At 37.5% G+C, this 24,950-nt stretch overlaps 1 protein-coding gene across 18 annotated transcripts in view; it reads right to left on the reverse strand.

Annotated features, from left to right (window-relative positions):
* The window catches only part of SORBS2 (sorbin and SH3 domain containing 2), a 205,582-nt gene that overhangs the window by 148,700 nt on the left and 31,932 nt on the right, over positions 1–24,950 (reverse strand). The gene's annotated exons all lie outside the window — the stretch shown is intronic.

The raw sequence follows: 24,950 nt of genomic DNA on the forward strand, positions 1-24,950 counted from the left end.
ACAGCGCAGGAAACCTTCCCTCTATAGCCAATCCCAGCTCTTAAGGAAGGGCCCCTGGGGGAGTTTCAGGAGGGGAACACTGATGGTGAGAGAAGGTTTATTAGGGATTTTGTATCTGTCGTTTTGACATCAGTGACATTTGGGCATAGAATTGATTTGTTAACTACCTCAAAGCAATTTTCCAATCTAATTAGATTTTGTTAATGAGCTAATTCATCATTTTTGTTTGTTTGTTTTTAGGAATCCAATAATGTACTGAAAAATAATGGCCAAACCTGACTTTATATTAGAGCTGGTTTACATTCTACCTTTGGCAGCTCTCACATTTCCCTGGGCTGTTTCTGGAGCCTAGTTTATTGATGAGTTCCTATGCTCTCCTGCACGAAGAAGCATCTTTCCACCTGAAGAAATGAAGGTCTCTACCTACATTATTCTTGGAAGATACCCTGAGCAACAATGCGAGGGAACCCCAAACTGAGATGGTCTTTTTTCCAGAGGGTGGCAGACAGTGCCAAAAGTGTGTTTAGAAATATGGCTCTGTTGGCTACAGGTATGGCTTGGTATTTTTGTTTGTTTTTAACATATATTTAGGAAACTTCGATCTAGACCCTTTTAATAAAAACTGGTCCTGATAAAGCCATAGAATTCCACTGTCACCAGTAGAAATCAATGTCTGCATTGCCTTACTCAAACTATGGAGGGGTACCAAAGGAGGGCACTGAGCAACACAGTCTTCCTGGGACACTGAAGGGTCTCTAGGGCATCTGAGGAGGGAAGCACTGGGACAGTCAGTAGTAGTTGCTGTTGCAAAAGCCATTGAGTTCTGGGACTGCTGGGAGCCACAGCCTGGGGTAAAAAACTATGTTGCCAAGAGCAAACAGCTTCCAGGAATTGCCCCCCTCTGAGCTACCTCTGGGAACAGCAGACACTGTCAGAGAAGATTTAATTGCTTTGAGCTTCTTGCCTTCTTCATCTCCCACTGTGAGTCAGCCTTCAGGGAGAAGGAGGTAAAGTGCTCATGTTGTATTGAGCAAGAACAAAAAAGAGAGAAAGAAAGAAAGAAAGAAAGAAAGAAAGAAAGAAAGAAAGAAAGAAAGAAAGATTAATTTTTCTCCTCAAAGCTGGAGGAAATTGGCTATCAGAGCTAATTATATACAATTACTTAATCTCATGGACCTTGGATTCCTGGTCATTCTGGGTCAAATTTACAGAGACACTTGTATTAAGTTGTAGAACCTTTGGGTATATGGATTTTGGGGCCAGTGGAATTTTATGAAGGGAGGAAACTCTAAAGGTAAATTAGTCCCGTGTATGCAGTAACATTTGAGGAAATAATTTTGGAACTGTGGCAGAGGCAAAAGCAGAATGGGCCAGAGTAGACTAGTTTGCCTAGAGTTTCTGGATCTCATAGGAGGCTTTCAGTTGCCCAAGTAGACAAACCAATACAGAAATGGAGACCAAAGCCTTTAATGCAACCAAAAAAAACCAAACCAAAACAAAACAAAAAAAACAGAGAGAGAGAGATTGCATGCCTACCAAGTGTATACCACCAAGTGTACACCCATTAATCTCCTTATAAACAAAAAAATTAATAGCTATTCTTTGGAGATTATTGCTCATCCGGTGCCCCAACCGAATGCTACGGCTTCATTTTCCATCTGTAAACACTGGCTAGGCTGGTTGCTAGGTATATTCACTGGGGAAATAGGTAACTGTTTATATGTGACCACTTGGATGGATACATGCAAATACTTCCCTTTGAGCCCATCATCACATTGTGGAAAGACTCTCTGGTGTAGATCCCGGATGCTGAGAGTCACACAAACCCAAGTTAGAATCCGGGCTCTACCACTCACTAGATGTGTGACTTGCAGCAAGTTCTTTAGCTCATCTGAAGCTATTCCCCATTGTAAGTGAAAAGGATGCTATAAACCATCATTTTAAATGTCAACTACGTATCAGATATAAAATTCAGCTTCCTTCAATCACCAGTGAGCTGTGGGCTTAAATTTGCTCGTAACTCCAGCTATACTTCCTCTTCCCCATCGGAAAATATCAAGAACTTGGAGCACACACACATTTAGACACTGTATCCCTCAAATCATATATTTAAAAAGAATTTCACAATTCAATAACATTGTATCATCCATATAATAGTTAAGATAATCAGCATGTTCTGTTCTAGTCACACGGCACAATGAAAAGTTCTAGAAGTCAATCAATGGCTGCTGTGGAATCCCTAAATATGGTTTTCACCAAGGTTTATTGATAAAGTCAATACACTCTTTGCATATGGAAAATAAGTGGACTAATTCCAGAGTAACAAATGAACACCACTTTCAACCACATTTCCTACCGTGTTGCTCATTTGAGAATTAAATGCTCCCTCTTGGTGTAAAGAGTAGTGCTAAAGACTGATAGGGAAATTGAATGAGAAAATGCGGTTCTTTGTTTTTTGGCTTTCATTTGGACTTTGGAACTTGGGGGACAAACTAAAAGCTACTTAGGAGCACTTATTCTTTCCTCTATTTCTTCTTTTGATAGTTACTTTCTCTCCTTCTTGATCTTATGTGGGTGTTGAAATTCAAATCACATGAACAAGTAGCAATCAAATCCCCATTTTATGTATCACATTTCAAGGGATGCACAAAATTTACAACACAGTTTCTGTCTCAAAAGGTTTATAACCTTGTTTGGAGGAGACAAAACCAATCCCATGAAAAGTTCATGATAGAAGATTTAAACAAAGATGCAAACAAATCACAGATGAATTGTTATTTAACATGGGCACCTAAATTAATTACTCATGAGTGCTATTAGTCCTAAGTACCATATGAATTTGGAAAAGAGAGAAATCCATGAACTTTTCAGTTAAGATTGAGGTAGAGGGCAGGGGGGAAATGAACTCTATGAAAAGAATGTCGGTGGCACGGAGTCAGTCTGGACATAGGAAGTAGTGCTGAAACTCAGTGATGGGGAAGACCAAGGACAACCTGAAATGAGGCAAACCCAGGACAAAGTGAGATGAACAGAAAGTTAGCGAACATCTTGGACATTCTGCTAAATTTAGGGTGGCCAACAAGCAAGGAATAGGCATCCTTAGGCAAAGTCAATCTCTACTGAAGCTTGAGGAAGACAGATCAAGGGCTGTGAGGGGCAGGAGAGGCAGCTGCCCAGCTGTCCTCGGAAGATAGTTGAGGTGTTCTGAATGCTGTAGATACATGTTGAACACAACAGAGAGAGAGTGTGTGTGTCTACACGTATCCATGCACTTAAGCAGATGGAGTTCTAAGAGCAGAGAAAATACAGAACAACAGGAAACCAAGGAAAGATGCCTGACATTCCCCAGGAGAAGCTTAGGCACAGAAACAATTGGAGCAAGTCCAAGATGCTTTGGAGAAAGGTTTGTTTCTAGAGTCAGTACCTATTTGGTTAAATATGAGTTTAAGCAACAAATATTATAATGGTTGGAATTTAATTTGTCCATCTACTGCAAGACTTTTAAAAGAATATGTTCAGCCCCATCACCCTTTTTTAATAAGCTGAAAATAACTTCCATCAAAATCATGCCAATAGAAACCATGATATGCTGAGCACACTTTCTTTTCAGAAAGAATTCAGATATAATGAGTGGAAAATTGCCTTAAAGGAAAGATTGAAGGAAGTGACAACTTAATTAAACCCAGCTACTGGTCCCATTTTATATTTGTCTTTCCAAACTGCAAAGAATTCTGACCTATTTAGTCATGACAGAACATATCTTCTAAATAATCTGTATCTCTTTGGAGGCAATGAATGGATATTTATCAAAGATGAAAACATTGCATGCCTCTTACTCATAATATTTGATCTTTAAGTTAGCATTAATATGTTACATTTAGAGTACCAGGAGAACCCTCAGCCACATATATAAAGCAGCGACTGAGATGAAAGGCATTCCACAAGGGGGCTACTGATCTCAGAACCAGTTAACACAGTCATGAGTATTTTATGGGTTGCTACAGCACATTAGTCACAAACAATTTCCATCCTAGGAAGTACACTTAGTGCAGCTACTGGTGCATAATAAATATTTGATCCTAATTAGACCTAATGAATGAATCTTAATTCTGTATCCATAATGCTTTTGTAGGACACTGACCCATAAATTAAAAAAAAAAAAAAAGTTTTGGGGTGTGGGTATAGAACTAAAGCCATTTTAACACCACTAACATTTTTCATTTCTCTAAGTTATTTGATGATGATAAAGAATTGTCTGGAAGTCTCTTTTAAATGACAGGTTATGGTATAAACACACACCCATACACACATATTATCAGGAGAATTATAAAGTGCATAAAGATTCAATATTATGTACTTTATAATAAGAAAATCTTAACTTTCCTTTGTTTAATTTATTTTAATTCATTGAGGACTTCAAGGTAAAATACGATTTCTAAAAATTTAATCTCACAAATTTTAGTTGGAGTACTGATTTGGGATTTGACAGATTCAAGTCTGTTTCTAAAGATTATTTATAAAAATTTTCTTCTCAGATAAAGTAAAAAGGATAACGATTTCATTTGGCAGAATTTTAAAAAAAGTCTTGTCGATTCTTTACTTTTTTTTTTTTTCCTTTATAGAGAGAGACAGACAGCATAGGGGAAAGGAAAAAAGAGAGAATCTTAAGCAGGCTCCATACCCAGTGCAGAGCCCAATGTGGGGCTCCATCTCACAATCCTGAGATTTGTGTCCTGAGCCGAAATCAAGAGCTGGACGCTTCACAACCAACTCTGAGCCAGCCAGATGCCCCTTCTTTACTTATAATCGTTAACTTGTATCCTCTTAGAAGGCAGAAATGTTTAGTCAGCATTGTCCATAAGACATATGTGTAACTTAAATACTTTCAAATGAAGTAAAAAAAAAGTTAAATTCTATCATGATTTCCTATTGTTTTAAAGTCATGGCACCATGATTTTCTAAAATTAATCACCTATCTTTTAAAAAACGTATCCTTGAGAAATGTATCTTCATATATAATTATACAACCTATTAAGATACATTGACATATTACACAACAGAGTCATGTAGCTCTGTAGTTTTATCAACTGTGTCAAGTTGACCAATGTCTGTAACCTGTAACCTTCAAATTCTAGAGGGTGCAACTCAAGGAAATTTTATACCAGTGCAGGTTAGTGGAGTGTGGGGGTGAGAAGTGGGGTGGAGGGAGGCTTCTGTTCCAAGCAGTAATTTGGGAACAGACCTAGTTGGTCATCATGGCTGGACCACTCCTTTGGTCTTCCAAGCGATCATGCTCCTTTGGTGACTGACAGTCTTGTTTCCCATAGCAGTTGTGTCTAGTTTGTGGGAAAGATTTGATTAGTATCACCCGTATCTTTGTCTTAACACGGGGAAAAGTCATGGCCACCTGGAATGAGACTATGGACTCCACTCTCCTTAGACTGTATCAGAATCATGCTCCTTTAAAGTACTTGAAGGGAAAGTCACAAGAAAATAATAGGCACCAGAAATATCACAGATGTGAGGCCTCTGACATGTAAGACACTTTCTTAGTTCTAAGATACACAACTTGAAATTTGGTACAAACATCAGATCCTGAATTATGCTAGCCATGATTTTTTTGGCAGACAATTAGCAAAGAAGACAGAACAACAAAAACTGTCATAGAGCTCGGAAATAGCAACAAGTTTTAAAAAACCAGATTTGGCTAGCAAGCAGGGACCAGAGCACCCATTCACTCAGATTATAAGAGCTAAAGGTTTCATTTTGACCTTCTTACCATTCAACAAACATCATGTAGAACACACCACCAATACCATTTTGGACTATGAACAACCTTAGTCATTCTTTCAAGACCTTTCCTTCTAATTACATATAAAGATGGCAATGGTTTCTAATTTCTCATATCTCATTTGAAGTAAAAATCTTTTGTTTGTTCATCTCATTTATTCTGATCTCCTACACAGTCACACTGATAAAAAGAACAAATTTAACTTCGAATGTTAGAAAACAGATCTGAAGTAAATATCAGTGTATTATCTGATCATACACTGATTAAATGTAAAGCAAAAATAAAAACAAAAAAAAGTTTAAAGTCCCCAATTTTTACAAATGTTTTACAACATTTACAAATGTTGTGTTTTAAAGCAACCATAAAATCAAGGCAGCTTGACGTTAAACAAAGGAAGACATCCAGGAATTTTAATGGTGTGCATATGATTTAGACCAGTGGTAGAAGTAAAGTCAGCTGGACCCTTCGCTTACGGCTTCTTGGAGGGAGAATTTTCCAAGAATATCAAATAGAAGATATGCAACAGAATCTCTTGTCAATCCAATTCATGATTGTCAATTTGTTCATGCTATCAAAAATCATGACTCACATTTGGACACGTATCTCTGTAAGATTTAAAGATTACTGTAATTCAGATTAGAAATTTCCCCTCAGTACAGTATAATCATACAGTAGAGTATAATTTTTCTGTTTACTTTAGATGGGTTTTTCATCATGTTTTCCAAAAATGAGACTATTCCATGAAGCTTATTGTTTTGTTCTAGGATCTTCGTTCTAAAGAAGTAATATCAATCAGTCCTCAAAATTTAAAAAAAAAAAAGTGTATATTTGAAGCATCCAAAGCTCAAGTTCTACTCACTGTTGAGTATGGCCTGAACTCTGCATAGCTTTAACTATACATGGTCGGCCTACACAAATTTATCTGTTCTATGCACTTATAGGTAACATAAGTTAACACCCAGGGCTGGATCCTGAAGAGGTTTTCTATTTCTCCACTTTTGGGCTGGTTTCCTCATTGAACTACATGGAAAACCAAGAAGCTCATTGTTCAGGTGGCCTGATTTTCTACTAGAAGACTTTAAGGTATTGTCAAGTTTAGTTCACTTCTCTGGACTACAGTAGCTTCTATTATGACATAAGATATTGAGTGTGTGCTACGCCCTTTCAGGAAACATGACTTTATAAAAGGAAGCATCTGATTTTGTTGTCATTTCATGATTAACTCCAGAAATGAGACAGGAAATTCATGTATGTGATGAAGGCAGGGCAGGAAAAAATGCCCTTACTGCCTTTCAAATTTTGATCCCTAAACGTCCTGTTAAATTTTGGTCTTTCATTGTACTTTATAACATTTAGAGATTTTTGTTAATGTTTCTTTTCTTCATTATCTTCATATTCAAGAGACTTCAGAAACTAATGACTTCATAAAATAATCTCAAGGTCTGATAATAGCGTTCATCTTTGATGTCACTTGTTTTGTATCAACACCACAACTCTATTTTAATGGTTATTCTCAGTCCTAGGAATTTGAGCCAGTGTATTAACTCCTTCAAGGTGATATAATCAAGACATAAAGGCAAAACAGTCTAGCAGAGAGAAATCCATTTGGTATAGAATTGCTCCCTATTGTATAATATATCACAAAGACAAGTTAGTCCAACCATTTCAAGTCCTTAAAACATCTGGCTTCCCTACAGTTAGATCTATACAACTGGATGGCAAAGATCAGGCTTAGATGCTTAAAAATGATGCCATAATGGTAGCTCTCTTATTTTACTCCTACTATAGGAGTTACCTTCAAGCAATAGCTTATACAAATTGGTTGGCCCCCTGATGTGACTCGAAGTAATAAAGGGAACCTGTTGTAGATTATTAACATAGAGGCTGATGATCAGAATAAAGACTTCTGTATTTGACATCTCTTAGGTAGTTAGAGACTATTGTTCATAGCGTTGTTGACATCAAAGCATCCAACTGTTCCCACAGTTAATAAGAACAGCGGAGCAGAAACTCTTGGGCCCTAAATAATAATTCACAAGTTGTCAATAAATCAAAAATACTTTTGCTTGTGTTACACTTCAGTGTTCTCTTTAGTAAATATATTTATCAATACTCATTTTATAAAATTCAATGAAATAATCCACGTATATAAAAGTTTGTTTTGTTTTGTTTTTGTCACCGTGGTCCATGTGACTTTACATTGTGATTATCTACTCGGTAGTTGGAATCATCTGCGGGAAGCACTCAGAGTCATAGCTTTAGGTCTACAGACTTGAATACAAATATTTCATTAAACAGTAGTGCTTATGGATGCAAGTGGTCTAGGGGCTTTGGATATGTGACCATTGGGTATATGGGCTATAAATAATGTGTATGTTTAAATCAACAAAAAGAATAACCAATCATCAACAAAAGGAAACACTTCGGTTTTTCATGCAAAGGACTTTTGGAATTATACCACTCTACTGCAAGCGACCAGAGAGTGATCCTTTTGTAAGGATCTCTGCCTCTCTGAGCTCCTCTCCAGGCATCCCCCCTCTCTGCAGGCTTCCTGGCTATACCTCAAGCAAGGATGCAGTGGTTGCCTTAGGCATTTGCTGGGCCAGTTCCTTCTGCCTAGAACACATCTCCCCCAGATAGCCCTATGCATAGGGCTGCCCTCCATTCTGTAGATCCTCTTTACTTTGCTCTATGTTCAAAGCATTTTTTACTGCCTTACCTGCTATATAATCTCTTATTCTCTTTATCTTCTAATATTTTTTCTTCCCAGAGGAGTATTAGCTTTTTGGGAGCAGGGATTTTTACCTGTGTTTTACCAGTTGGGATTCACTGATAAGTCCCCACCACTAGGAACAGTGCTTTCCTCTTAAAGGTGCTCGGACGATATCTGCATACGTGAATGACTGAGCTCTCTCTGCAGTGATGGCGATGTCAGTGTTGTTCTAAGTTTAGAAATGAAGCATGTCCTGTGGTACGCCAAACGCCTGAGCGAAAGATAAGTTTCTTGCTTAAAGATATGAGGTGGGAGGAAAAACTATTTCTGCCTCGTAAAAGGAAGGCATCTTTCAGCTAACAAACTCTAAGAGGTGATTGCTTTTTTTCCCAGTAACTGTCACCATACCACTCATTATTGGGTTCTGCTGTACTCTTTTCATAGTTGACGCTAAGGTGCTCCATTTGATCTGCCTAGAAACAGAATAAGATGTGTGTGTGTGTGTGTGTGTGTGTGCACATGTATTGGATGAGAAGAGGGATACCTTTTCCTATGAGGTATATTTAATGACAGTGGGTAAAGGGAACATAGGTACAATTCACAAAATCTCATAACAGTGGAGGATTCAAGAAGAGAAGACCTAAGGGATTTCTGAAATAGATGAATTGTTAAAGAATGTGGAAGATGGAATACTTTGATAGTATAAAACTAGAAAGCTGTAAGGAGTTCTCCTCAATGATAAATATTCAAAGATAGATGGTGATACTTCAGATAGTACATCAATACAATAAATCTGTAAGACTCCATAGCTATAATTCCATTAATTGCCTATATGCTTTCATATTACTATTATTTCAAAGTTGATCACATTTTGCAAAATCCTATACTTGTAATCAGTATTCTAAGTTAACTTTAGCAATCAACTAAGGTTAAATATTCAACTTCTATAAAATACGCTATGCCACAGCACTTTGACATTCTTATGTGGCAAATTTCTGTTTTCCACTGCAAGATGGCTCCTTGAAATGGCGTATACTCAAGGAAAGCACAATTTAGGGGACTCCAACAGCCATTTTGATTTCCACTTTATTTGACATATTTCCATTCCCCATCCATGCCCACATTTCCGAGCTCTTGTGTTCAACTCTTATATCAGGAACAATGGTTTAATTGTTTAATTATTGTCTAATATTTATTGAATTAAAGGTAACTCATCTTTTATGACTCTTTTTTACTCCATTTTGTTACTGTCAATGGTTTAGCCAAACATGAGGAAGGAATAATCTGAAAAATTAATAAAATGTATCTACAGAGACATCCACTTTGTCATTTCAACAGCACTTTCTAGAGTAATACTGATCCCCGGAAAAGAAATACCATAAGAGGACTTAGCTGCCTTTTAAAAATAGGGTGCCTGGGTGGCTCAGTGGTTAAAGCCTCTGCCTTCAGTTCAGGTCATAATCCCGGGGTCCTGGGATCGAGCCCCGCATCGGGCTCTCTGCGCGGCAGGGAACTGCTTGCTTCCCTTCCTCCTCTCTGCCTACCTCTCTGCCTACTTGTGATCTCTGTCAAACAAATAAAATCTTTAAAAGAAAAAAAATAAAAAATAAAAATATGAGTTATGAACATATCCAGAAATAGTAAAATGTGTAATGCATTAAAAACCACATTTCCCACATTGCATGCAGTTATTTTTGTTTAGAAAAACACTGATATCCTTAGAATAGCTTGCCTCTGATTTCAAAAATATGATTAAGTCTAAGGAGCAGAAGAAAAAATTGTTATCAATCTACTCTGAATAATTTGTTACCACACTATGAAAGCAGAAAATATTTTAAATGATTGCTATTTCAGTAACAAAATAAAGATGAATAAATATCACTCCAACCACAAGATTTAATTCACACATACACATACACACACACACATACACTTGTGTTCATCTGTGGAAGAAATATGTCTTTTATGTTGAAATTATGTATTTCTTTGAAATGTCATTAAAAGTGAGAAAGAAAACTTTAAACATTTTCTTTCACTTTTAACTCATATGCCTCATTGCAAACACCTGAACACATGTTAAAGTACTCAAATTCACAGCTGCAATCAGTAAGGTCTTTATTCATTGAGAAATTTTGTTTCAATAATCCTCTGTTAGACTTTTTCCTGGATGTTTATCTTGAAAATCCCTACTTAAAGCTGAAATAAGTTTTTCTCCAAAGTCACATTCATCTTTCATAGATCATTTCAGAAATCATACTCCTTCAATATTTAAATAGGAGCAAATACAACATTATCTCTATAATCCATGGAGAATTTATATGTAGAAGCCCAGCTAGCTATCATTCTTATGCTGTTTCTCCAAAAGACAAAGGCCACCACACAAATAGACTTATATTCAGACAGTAGATGTTCGTGGTGGTCTTGATATATATGTTTTCTGAGAGATCATGCTCATAATCTCTTTATTCTCCAATCTCAGCTGCTCAGGAAAGGGCTTTCATTCTAGGAATAATGCAACATGTCTTCTGATTCCTACTCCGAGTAATTCATCTTACTCCAAGTAATTATGTCACTAAGTTCCGAATCTAGAAGTCTCTTTGTCACTGATTCCTGGTTCTCAAAATTGCAGACTCCGCTCTCAGCCTCCTGAATTTTTCTTTCATAGTTCTCTTTACAATTTCAACCACATGGTTGTGGTAATTACCTTCCAACAACTATCTCCTACTGCATTGTGGACAGAGTACCAAGTAGGCTCTCGAAAAATGGTTATTGATTAAATGCCATAAAGACAAATGATGCCATGAATATTAGATGATTCAGAAGACTGATAGTTCAAATTCTATCCTTTATATCATGCTATTCAAATGAAGCTGTATTTACTTTAATTATCATAATAATTCAATGAGTAGGACCTTTCCCTGCATCTGATTCCATCTCTTGTTTTTATATTTTTAGTGAACATTATAGCTTCACACATTTGACACCTGGCTGTGCTTATATTTAAAAAGAATGACCTAACATATACATCAGAAGGGAAAGAAATTAGGAGTTTAGTAATAAAACCAAATAGTGTTTTAACTGGTCATGGATAAAGAATTTTAATGCATAATCAATTTCATATTTATTGGATGAAATGTTGTCACACCCTCTTTTTAAATTGCTTCAGTCACTTATTTATTTTACTATTTAGTTTTGAAGATATGCATATTTTGTTTGATTTAAATCTTTATTTAAAATAATTTCTTAAAGACTTCATTTACTACCACACGAATCTTATGGAGTTTGTGGTTTAAAACTTTGCATTGTGATTATATTCCATTTTTTTTTAAACAAAATATTTATTATTTAGCATTTGCCTACAACCATCACAACAGTACATAATAAGTGACAACAAAACAGGTGATTTGTGAACATTGTCATTACTCTGTTGGAAAGAGAATCTTGAGGACAAGCGTTTTTTGAGATGTGTAACAGGACTAACATTAGATCTCTGATCCATGTCTGGCACAATAAGCCACACCCTTTTCTTACTAATGAGTTTGGAAAAGTAGCCAACTCTGTCTTTTATTTGGGCAAACACAGGGCTATTGATGCCTAAACCCCATGCGCCAAATTTACTTCCATTGGTCCACATGGCCATCTTTCCTGGTGCTTAAAGACTTATGAGAAAGCAAAGGTGATGTATTTACTCTATGATAGGGGAGTTTGGTAGATGGTAAATCCACATGCAAAGTTTGTTTATTTTGGTAAAATAACTCTAGCTTCAAGGATGATGTGTGTGGGTAGGTAGAATCAATGAATAGTGACAAACTGGTATGAAGGAAAATGTGAATACTTGTTAAAGATTCTAATCCTGAATTACTGGGTGACACAGTTATTAAAATATAGCCCTGGGGAAGAAGAGCAAGTTGGGATGGGAAGAGGATGAGTTTTAGAAGTATTGAGTTTAAGGTGATCCACCGATGTTTATATGAGATGTCTACCAGTTACTTGGAAATGTGAGTCTGGAGCTCGTGAGAGAGATCAGGGATAGAGACATAGATTGGGGGATTATTATGAGGGAGGTAACAGGTGAAATCAGGCGAGACTGGACAAGAGGGACAGAACCCAAGGGAATATCTTGAAAGTCAGGCAAAGAAAGAGGCACTTGTAAGCAGAATTGAGGAGTAATCAGAGAGATTGAAGGAAAATATTCCAGTGTCTCAGAAGACAAAGAAGAGATTCTAATGAAGGTCAGAGAAGCAGCACTGTCTAATGGTAGTAATCTGAAAGTCCTTTTCTCATATTTGTTTCCATATATTACTCTGTATTAGTATTATAAAAATAGGTTTCTTGGCTTTAGTAACAATGACAAGGGAAATTCAAAGTCACTCTTTGTGTTATTAGAACGTTACTATTTTTCTCAATGTGTTTATTATTAATAATTTAAATATTTTTTATATATACTCCAGTGGAATTTACCTAGAAACAAAATGTCTTTTTCTTTGAACTTTATGATTTCAAATAATTAACTTTTTTTGGCTCCTGTACTGAATTTTCAGACAACATGTAAAATTACTTGTAATAACAACAACAGCAACAACAAAACCAGAAAAAAATTATTCAGTATTATCTATCATTTATCAAAACTCTTAAAAATATCATGATGTCTGCCAGCTTTTCCATTTTAGCATATTGGAATGACTCTCTATATAAAACAAATGGAAAAAAATCAGAATAAAAATTCTCAAAATTAAATATCGATTCTAACCAAATGGTAATGAAAGATCATTAGGTTTTTATCCTCCCATGATGTCCAAGAAGTGTTAAGTGTCAAAATTAAGGACCAGTTGTATGTATGTAAATTTTTTAAAAGAAGTTAAATTTCAAGGAATATATTTATTAAGTTACAGAGTAAAATCTTTATATTAAATATAGGCAGTGCTCGCTTTGCACAGGATCTTATTAACTGGGAACTCATGCATATCTAACTGTATCTTTGGTCCTTGGTATCTATTCTTTCTGATTGAAACATCCTCCCTGCCTCTGGTGTCTGAATTTCACATTTTTCAGTCCATATATTTCTGTGAACTTGTATGATACAGATTTTTGACTGGTGCTTTATTTTATTTTATTTTTTTAAGCTTAAAGCAATTCCTCCCTAAATCTGGTTGTGGAATTTTTATCTTGAAAGTGCTATCAATTTTTCCTGCATTGAGGTGGGTCTATAGTCAGAGTGTAAGGTTTTAATCCTCGAGCCCCATATGATTCACATATGCTAGGAAAAGGAATCTCTCAGAAATAAGTGACAGAGACATTGTAAAAAGATCTTTATGACAATATCTCAGTCAATGAATATGAAATTGCTTAAGGCACTAGAGGTCACTGAAAACAGTATTCGGTTTTACTAGTAAACTCCCAATTTTCTTCCTTTCTGATTTATATATAGATCATTTGTCTTATATTAATAAGCACAGTCAAGTGTTAAATTTGCCAAGCTATTATGTTCACTGAAATACAAAATGGTCTTCTGCCAAGTGTTTTTACACATATGCTCTTATTTAGTTACTCAGAATATTGATTTAAAAAAAGGATATGTGTGAATACAGGAAATTCTTATGTGGACACAAATGATTTTTATCTCTCAATGCTTTTTGCTTAATTTCATCGACTAAAATAGGTAAAGGGTTGTAAGGAAGATAAAAATCTCACTGCAATCACGTTTTCTCACCTTAGCATAAAAATTATCACTTTGTTTCTAGACAAGTTTTTACAAGTTTTTACACAAGCTGTGGTTAGTAAGTGATGGATCTCCCCATGTGAGACCAAGCCTGAGTGCCAACTCTAAGTTAATTTTGGAACATGAAATGCATTCATTAATTTTTAAAGTAAGGTTGCTCAAACACAAGTTAAAATAAAATGTATTTTGTATTGAAGACTAGTAGTCATCTTAAAAGTTCTTTTTTTAAATAAAAGACAGCTTTCATTATTTTTTCTATTAAAAATTGTCTAATTCCTACTGAATTTACTTTTTCACTCACTATCTTATTCTCCCATTTATTTTTGAAAAGTTTATCATAAGCCACAGTCTTCTATGTTATCAATATAACGTTTAGGAACTTGTTTACACCTAGCTTTGGTTTTATTCTGCCTTGAATGAAAATAATTATAGTTGACACAAAAAGAAAATTTCAATGATTTAACTTCATGTTAGAATTAGTAATGGTAAAGTATTGATTTTTTTAAAAATTTATTTGACACAGAAAGAGAGAGATCACAAGCAGGCAGAGAGGCAGGCAGAGAGAGAGGAGGAAGCAGACTCCCCGCTGAGTAGAGAGCCTGATTCAGGGCTCCATCCCAGGACCCTGAGATCATGATCCAAGCCAAAGGCAGAGGCTTAACCCTCCGAGCCACCCAGTCACCCCTAAAGTATTGATTTTTATGGTAAACAATTATACACAATTGTCTATATTGTGATAAAAAACTAACATGCTAAAATTTACATTTTTTTAAAGATTTCATTTATTTATTTGACAGAGAGGGAGAGAGATCATAAGTAGGCAGAGAGGCAGGCAGAGAGAGAGGGGGAAGCAGGCTCCCTGCTGAGCAGAGAGAAGATGCGAGGGTCTGTCCCAGGACCCTGAGATCATGATTTGAGCCAAAGGCAGAGGTTTAACCCACTGAGCCACCCAGGTGCCCCCAAAATTCACATGTTATATGCAAATAATTTATATTTCAAATTATAATATGATTCATGGTTTATTTAAACTTTTGTATTAGTTATGTAAATAGAACTATAAAACAATTTATACTCTAAGTTATAAAATGAGTTTTATAGTGAACAATTTGATTTCTTATAAACTCAGTCACTAAGAGGGGATACCCTGGAAGCTGTTTATGTCTCCCAAAAGTTAGCATTTTATTGCCCTGTACAGTCAAGGACAATGACCACTTCCTACTTGAGAGTGAGGCCTGGATCTCTTAGTTTGCATTTAACACACTTCTTGAATAAGCACAAAATGTCTTCATTCATTTCCAACACTCCCCTGCTGAATCTTTCAGTACCGTCTCGCTGTTCTGGTCCATTCACAGACGGCACATGAAGGTCAGGTGGATGCCACGTGGCATCTTCTAACCACGTGGCTCTGCTGGTACCATAGCATGGGGTTTCTAATCTCACTGCACATTTAGGTAGCCATATTTGGTTTTGGATAATTTTCCATTTAAAGAGTGAATACTTTCACAGTAAAAAAGATAAATGTAGAATAGAAAATATTTTTCGTCTTAGATCAAAAGTACATTTTTAAAAGATTTTTATTTATTTGACTGAGTGAGAGAGAGAGAGAAAGAGAGCACAAGCAGAGGGAGAGGGAGAAGCAGACCCCATGAGCAAGGAGCCTGATGTGGGGCTCCCTCCCAGGACCCTGGGATCATGACCTCAGCCAAAGGCAGAGGTTTAACTGACTGGGCCACCCAGGTGCCCCTCAAAAATACATTTCTTAACTGTATTTGGCTGTATGTTCATTAAATTCATTTAAAATGTACCCATAAGTAATTTTTTCAACCTTCTTGGGTTTTGTGGGTTTTTTTTTTTTTTTAAGATTTTATTTACTTGAGAGAGAGGGAGAGTGAGAGAAAAAGCATGCGGGGAGAGGATCAGAGGAGGCAGACTCCCTGCTGAGCAGGAAGCCCCATTTGGGACTCAATCCTGGGACTCCAGGATCATGACCTGAGCCGAAGGCAGTCGCTTAACCAACTGAACCACCCAGGCGCCCAGGTTGTTTTTAAAATAGTAAGAATTCGCTCTAAAAGTTGAATGCTGCCTGGTTTTAAAATATTTAAATAGTCAGCTCAAACAAACACAAAACTTCTGAATACTATTTGGAGTTAAATTCAAAACCAGCCAAACTTTTTAGGTTTGCAAAATTGAACAGGAGAAGGACCACTGAGCTGAATGCATGTCAATAGTGACTGCTCCACTAGAACTAAACCAATTCAAAGTCGTACTTGGACCAGGATATGCAACAAGTCAAAGTAACCGAAATACACTGCTTTAAAAACACATGCTGTACATGTGTTTTTCCATTAAACTAAACGGAGTTCCTCTTTTTCAGGCCCAAATTCAGATTTAGAACAAGAGACTAGTAATTCTATTCTATCCTTTCTAACAGTGAATTGACCTTTTACAAGAGAGTACATTCTTTTTCTTAAACTGTATCAGGTTTCAAACTTTATTTATTTACTTATTTATTTTTGCTACCTGTATCTTGTTTCTGTCAGCCTAGTTATAACCGATGGTTCATTATACTGTTGGCACATTCATGTCCTTCTCTGTAATCTTCTTCCCTCTTTTGCTCATTTTTTTTTTTTCTCAGTGAAGTATAGAAAGTCAGAGAAATATGTCCTTCATTGCCTGGACTAATCATTTTCTTTTCTTTTTTTTTAAAGAGTGAGACAGCGAGCGCACAAGAGAGGGAGAATGGGCAGAAGGAGAGAGAGAATCTCAAGTGGGTTCTACATCCAGTGCAGAGCCTGATGCAGGGCTCGATCTCACCACCCTGAGATCGTGACCTGAGCCAAAATTGACAGCTGATGCTTAACCGACGGAGCTGCCCAGGCACCCCATGGACTGGCTTTAGACCCTTTTCTTATTATTCTTTGGTTATTATTTCTAACCTATTTTATATCTTTGATTTTTATAACTGGGGAGAATGGCACAGTTTGAAAAATCTTGACATGAAAGCCAATCTACCATTTGCTATTTACTAGGGACACAAAATGGAGGATATGGCAACTTATCGGGGTGTCAGTGTCCTCAGGTGTGCACTGGGGAACATAAAGCCTGCTTGACCAACCCCATATTAATAGTAATACCGCCCTAGATCTATTTTATAGACAATCAAGGAAATCGAAGTAATTTTTGAATATGAAATAGCTATGCATTTGGCGAAACAATAAACATACAATCTATTAGCTCTGATAATACTGAATACTAAAATTATAGGTGCAATCATTTTGCAGGTAGACTTTCAGTTTCTAGGGCAAAGTCTAGTTGAAGACGGCAATACGGAACCATTCTGGTGACTCATGTGCTGTAGCAGCTAGTCTTCTTTTCTTATTTCTACTTTGCCCACTTCTCAATTATATCTACCTAATAGGGTCTGTCCTATGTTTCATCTCCTTCATCATCTTGAACACGAGACGGCAGTCATAATGACATAGGGACCTAACTGTGAAAATTTCCTTCTCAACAAATGAACACCAACCCTATATTTCCAGGGGTCTCCTGTTGGGCGTAAGTTTTTGCAATACCAAATTTCTGGATATTCTCTGTCCACTGAGTTTTCTCTCCTCAGAGACTTTATTCACAATTACCTTCTTCCATCTGAATGCCCTCTTTTGTGGACCAAAGGTTCCATTCAAATACAGCTCTTCCCTCTGTGAGAACCTTTCTGATTTTCTCGTAATATTGAAGCCTAACTCTGTGCTCCGATGGCAGTATATATATTTTTAAATTTAATTTATTTATCTGAGGGAGAGTGAGAGAGATAGCGAGAGAATGCATGAGCAGGGAGGGAGAGGGAGAGGCAGGCTCCCCACTGAGCAGAAAGCCCAACCTGGGGCACCATCCCAGGACCCTAGGATCATGACCTGAGCCCAAGGCAGATGCTTAACTGAGTGAGCCACCCTAGACCTCCCTGTCCATCTTCTGATGTATATTGAGTGGCTCTGTTGTCTGAGTCTTCTATGGGACTCAAGCGGCATGCGGCACAGTTCCTCAAACATGGTTAGTGGCAAGGCTTGGCAATAGAGTTGCATAGTCATTTAATAATCTTGATTGATCATATTTTAAATAATGTAAGATGTTCTTACATCTATTTAAGGAGGAGACATCCGATTTCCACCTTTACATGGTGCATTTAAGACTTGAAGACCACATCTAAGACTTTCAGTCTCCCACCAAAACTAACAATGAAGAGCAAATTTGATCATATTGGATTAAATTTGTTTCAAAATCACAGAATGGTGAGTATGCAAGGGCAGCTTGTGTCCCTTGAGTCTGAAAAAATCAAGAAAGACTACCCTTATATATGTATCAAGTTATTACCAGTTACAGAATGAAAAATTCATAAACAAAAAAGATTTTCTTCAAGTGAGAAAACAAGTGGCTGGTAAGGTCACATTTGAAAAGTTAAAATAGGTGCTCTGGCCTATCATTCTTTAATAAAAGGAGCTAGGGCTCCTTGAAGAAATGACTGATTCTAGAACTGTGGCGGGAAATATATACAGTGAGACTGAAGCATCTTGTAGTACCAGGGGAAAAAAATCCTCACAACGATGGGACTATGTCAAAGGCCACAGCTGGGGCGCCGGGGTGGCTCAGTCAGTTAAGCGTCTGCTTTCAACTCAGGTCATGATCTCAGGGTCCTGGGATCGAGCCCCGATTTAGGGTCCTCGCTTAGTTGGGAGCCTGCTTCTCCCTCTCCTTCTGCAGCTCCCCCTGCTTGTGCTCTCTTTCGTGCACTCTCTCTCAAATAAATAAATACAATCTTAAAAGAAAGAGAAGGCACAGCAGCCTCCTGTAAGAGGTGCCCATGTCTACAGCTGCAGCCATTTGCTGAGCAGTTTGAGCAGCTACTTTACTTAAGCAATATCAGATTGTAATGCAAAGTATAAAACATATATCCATGAGTTTGTATTGATACAAATGATTGAAATTAAAGAAGCTGGGGAGAATAGAGTGTTTCCCTTACAGAATTCTAAATAATTTATGTAGATACTCCACCAGGAAGAGGAATGTAACTCCCTACTCCTTAAGTGTGAGGTGCATGAAGTTACTGCCTCTGGTAGAGTACAGTAAGGAAAGGAGGAGAAAGAGTAATGTTACAGTGAGGAAACCCGACAGACACTCCCTCAGCCAGGTGATCAAGGTCAACATCAACAGTGATACCTCATGTTGATAGTATGTGCCCTTGTTATGATGTGATCAGAATGGCACCTTACCTTTGTGGCCTTCTTCCCAAAAACACATCCCTATCTAATCATGAGAAAGACATTGGACAAATTCCAATGTTAAGATGTTCTACAATATACCTGACCAGTACTCTTAAAAGCTATCAAGGTCATCGAAAACAAGGGAAGGGTAATAAACTCTCACAGTCAAGAGGAATCTAAGAAAACATGATGACTAAATGTAATACAGCATTCTGGATAGTGTCCTGGAACAGAAGAACAGGAGGTATAAATTAAGGAAGTAAGAATAAAGGATGGACTTTATAATAATGTACCAGTAATTGTCCACTAATTATAACAAAGTTACCATATTACTGTCAGATATTAATAATAGGAGAAACTTGATGTAGCATATATGGAAACTCTGGTCCCATCTTCACAATTTTTCGGGAAATTTAAAATTGTTGTAAGATAAACAGTTTGGTTAAAAGAATGGATATTGTGTTTTGACCTGAAAGCGCTTCCTCATATCTACTTTATTTTTATCCTACTATGAGTTATTCAAGAGTTAAACACAGCTCTAGCTATGGCACCCATGCAAATGCTCTTCCAGCTCAGGGGGCCATGGGCTAGCCTTGGAATGGGTATGAATCTCATAGCCCCCAGAGCTAACTCCCTTGGACTTTTTCCTTCTACAATGACTCAAGAATGACTCAAAATTTACAGGGAAGACCTCGGTTTCTCCTGGAAAAAGAGAAGGGGAAATATAGAGAAGAACTATGACAAAAGAAAAAAAGAATAGTTGAACCAAGAGACTCAGAAAGGCCTTCTGCACAAGAGCAGAGGAAAGGGGAGTCTCCTCCTCCCATCTCCACCCCAACATTAGCCAGTAGCCCAAGTCGGCTGCACTTCCTAATGGGTACAGGAATGCTGTAGAGGGTCCCTGGGGTTTCCTACTCCATGATTCCCCAGGATAAATCCCAGGATGAGAGTGTTGCTAAGGAGAGCTGACTATCCCCTGACAGCAGTCTGCATTTAAACCTACAAGAAATTCCCATATTCTTTTGACAGTCCATCTTATCCAAGAGAAGGCCTTAAGCTCATCGTGATGTTTTGGTATACAACTATTAAAGCATTATTTAAAATACTACTCTATTTCACAGAAAATTATAATAACCAAATAACAAATAAAAACTTAGGTAGAGAATGATGACTTTCCTGGAAATGATTGTTTTATCTGCTTCAGGTCAATAACCCTCTTTGACCTATCAGGACAGGCCCCCTCTTGTGTCGTCATCTATCACTGATATCTATCACTGGCACTAATTTTTTTTTTAAAGAAAACTAATGTAGTACTATAAATATGGGCTATAATAATATATCCTTAAACAATGGATAAGTACTACATGGAGTCAATTTTTCTTACAATTAAGTAAGCACAAGAGAAGATTTTTAAGTGACTGGTTTTTGTGCTCTTAAATAACCACTGAAGTCATTCCCTTTTTTTTTTTTTTTAAGATTTTATTTATTTGTGAGAGAGAGAGCCTGAGTAGCAAGTGTGGGGAGGTAGGGACGGAGGGAGAAGCAGACTCCTACTGAGTAGGAAGCCAGACCCCAGGATGGGATCATGACCTGAGCCAAAGGCAGATGCTTCACTGACTGAGCCACCCAGGCAGCCCTAGTGAGGTCACTCTTGAAAGAAGGTCTTTTCATGATTTAAAGAAACATTTGCATGTGCACAAATCTGATGTTTATTTTCAGCCTGGTATTTTTATCCTTTCCTTTTTTCTATTTTATTATGGGTGATAGTTTTCAAAATGTCAACTCTTTGTACCATAATGTGTTTAGGGAGAACCCCTGGTAGGATGGTCCTGGGTTGTTTCCTCTTGGTTGGTTCCTCTACATCTCCTTCTGTGCACCTTTCTCTCTTCTGCTCTACTGTATTAGTTTTGGGATAACAAAATCATATATGGCACATTATGAATAGTGAAGTCAGTGTTAAAATGCAGCTCCTACATACAAGGTCTCCAAGTTCTGTTATGGTCAGCTTTTCAAATGCCTTATTCAGTATGGAATTAATTATAGTCATTTTGAGCATCACCTGCTAAAAATGCAAACTGTATCTTTAATAAAATGCTTTTTTGTATCAAGAATAAGATAACAAAATATTCAAAGAATAATTGTAAACCTTATACATTTTGTGAAATCTTTCATAAGGTCATAAATTTACTTTTATGAAAATCCCTCAGAGAGTTCAGAAATCCTCCAGCTGATAGAAAGACATCAACTCTTAGTTCTCTGGGTGCCTTAGCATCTGTAATGGTCACAGGAGCCAGAGACTGGCTCATGCAAGTTCATCTACAACTATGTAGGTCGCCTAACTGGTCATATTTTTTAGGGATTATTTCCCATTTCTGGAGTCCTAATGATCAGAATGTAAACCTTGGTATCTTTAATGAGGAAAATAATGTGTCCCCCTGTCCCAAATTCAGTGTTCGGCCAATACATATCTATATGATCAACAAAATAAAGGAAGGTTTTCAGATCCTAGGCTTGAGCATTTTTTTTGTTTTAGAGGTGACAGATTTGCTGAACAAAGCTCACGAATCCCCTCTTCCTCTCTACTCCATTTTCCCCACTCAGCACGCACATAGACGCACACATACACATACACACACAGCCCTTTACAACCCTGCTCCGTCTCACTGTTGTTAATACACACATCAGCTCTAGGTCACCCAGCTTTTCTGAAGGAAATTGACTCTCTGAGTACTCTTTTATTCTCCGTATAAGTTACATTACAAGCAATAGTACTAAACTTTTCAATGCTTACAATGTTCCCCGTGAGTGTATCAGTTGAGCAAGCAAAAAAAAAAAAAATCTGGAAGTTTATTATTTTTCCACCAATATATTTGACACCACCTTTGGAAGGGAACAAAAGGCATACTGTCAAACGGATAGACCTGGACAAAATGTTACTGTTTGTTCCTCACGAGCACAGAGGTATATTTAAGCAAAGAAAGACATTCCATGACTCTCCTGGGACTTCCTTCCTTCAGCTGAATTATACCAACATGTTCACACCACTGTGGTTCAGACCATGTTGGAATTTAAAATGCAGACTCTTCTTTGCCAATGTTTAAATACCACGGCTATAAAAATTCATATTAGGATTGAACCTGGCCTTAAAATATCATAGAATAATGAGAGTTTAGTGGGGGAAAAATGTGTGTACACATGAATTACACTAGAAGATATGAAAATAAGGGATGTCCCTTGTTTGACAGAGTCTCTACATATATAATAAGGCCTCAAAGTCACCAGGTTTTGGATTATGTTTCAAATCCAGGCTCACTGACATTCATGAAACTTCTGGTGAAACGGGGGCCAAGTTTCGAGCAAGGCTGAGTAGAATGCCTCTTTCATGTGGAACCTGTGTGAAACTCAGTGGCTTTGGCTGGGTCTCACCTTGAGTTTCACATTCAAACAACCCAAAGCTTCAGAGTAAAATTAAAGGGTGAAGGGAAACAAACAAACAGACCCCACAACAATGACAAAGCAGGAAAAGATGACTTGCTGGAGTTTGGAATGACTGTCTTCTTCCACACGCATTTCATCGTGGTGCCGCTGGATTCTCCAGCTAAGCTCGTATTGCCCTCAGCTATGCCAAATCAAGGCTTCCCCGCACTAAGGGGGAGAAAATTCTAGACCCCCAAAGGCCCCAGGAAGCAGTGAAACATTTGCTCATAATAGCCAGAGGATTTAAAATGTTGACTGTACGCAGGAATGTGATCATTAATATAGGCCTTAGAATACAGATTTGCAAGGGAAGAGGTAACAATTAAACGTCCAACTTTTGGAAATTTAAAAAAAGAAAAAGGCTGACTGAACATCTCTAGGTTTTCCTACTAAATTCAAATTCTAGAGATTACGTTGCACTGATGCCTCCTCTGAAAGTGACCTCTCCCACAGCATTCTCCAGAGCTCCACCCCTCTGGAAACTCGTCCTGTGGCCACTTGCTTCCTGCCTTCTTAGCAAGGTGCAGGGTGCAGAGAGCAGACTGGGCCAGGCGGGGACTGAAACAGTCTCCTGACAGGATTAGTTAGGCTCATTCAACTCCTAACGTGCAGCCCAGCTAGTGGTGGGCAGCATACCGCGGGACGCCAACCCCAGCTCTAGCAGAGGACTTGGAAAATAACAAACCAGTGTAATCAACCCATGAATTTTCTTTAAAGTAAAGGGAACATTCAAAAGTCTATTGAATGGTAAAAGAGGACTCCACTTTGCCTATTTTAGGAAATACACTTGTTCATAAAATTTTCTTATCCCTCATTCAGCCAAAGTGTCACCAGCATAAAAACTTCTGGCTACAAAAGTTTTTTGTTTTGTTTTGGTTTTTGCGGTTTTTTGGTTTGTTTGTTTTGTTTTGTTTTGTTTTCTTACCACTTCCCCCACCCAGTTTTCCTCTTTAAAAATTTTCTTTCCTTTTCTTTCCTTTTAATTTTTCTTCTTTTACATTTTTTTTAAAAGTTATCCAGAAGATCACAGTGTGTTTCAAATGCATGTTTTCTTTTGACATGTGGCCTGAGATACCAATAAACTTCTTTGGAGACAAGAATCTTTAAATTCCAGGGATTTCAGTGTCCATGTGAAAAAAGCTACATTAGGCCCCAAGGCACACTGTAATTCTGAGGCAAGAGAGGGCGATCAAAGGAGAGGTTGATAGAGTCAGGTTGTACACACCAGCCTTTGCTGTGTTCACAGATCTGCAGCATAGTCATAAAGTCTGTATGATGAGAGACCTTGCCATAGAAAAGTCTTTTTCTTTGAGTTGGGGGGTTAACCTGAGACATCATCAGTGGGGGAAAACTCAAGCCCAATAGATTCTTTAAGGGAAATGGTATAAAAGCATTAAACAAACAAACAAAAAAAGACTTTTTACTGACCATAGTAAATACCCACAATCAAAGTAAATGCTGTGTTTGAAGTTAAAGTCCACAGATCAAAGTACTTTGCAAAATGTCAAGTGTGAGCATAAGGAGGGGGAGAGGAGAGGCACAGAAACCTCACCGAAATATTGTACTGTCAACATTAGAGAAACCTGCTAGCAGAAGACCTTTGGCTAGGTAAGGCATTTTCAAAACTGAGTCACCTGAATTGTGCTAGGAGCATACAAAAAATGAAACGCACTAATAAAAAAAGCTGTTCGAATTCTGCCTTAGCAATCCACAAACCAGTGACGAAAAAACAAACAAAATAGAGCTGTCTCACTGTCCTTAAAGACCAACTATAATGTTTTCTTTGCTCAGGTGGTTGTAAGCGTTTCCTTTTTTTTTTTTCTCTCGGTGCCGTGAGAAAGTTAAAAATAAGTAAAACAGTCTAAACAACAGAATTATGATGTCTGGGAGCCCCCCTCACTGCTGGCAGGCAGGTTAATTAGAGTTCCGATGCGGCTCAGACCCAGGCGTGTGTGTGTGTGTGTGTGTGTGTGTGTGTGTGTGTGTGTGTGTGTG

The sequence above is a fragment of the Lontra canadensis genome, unplaced genomic scaffold, assembly GCF_010015895.1.
Source record: "Lontra canadensis isolate GAN:19392208 unplaced genomic scaffold, GSC_riverotter_1.0 scaffold39, whole genome shotgun sequence".
In the NCBI taxonomy this organism is placed as follows: domain Eukaryota; kingdom Metazoa; phylum Chordata; class Mammalia; order Carnivora; family Mustelidae; genus Lontra; species Lontra canadensis.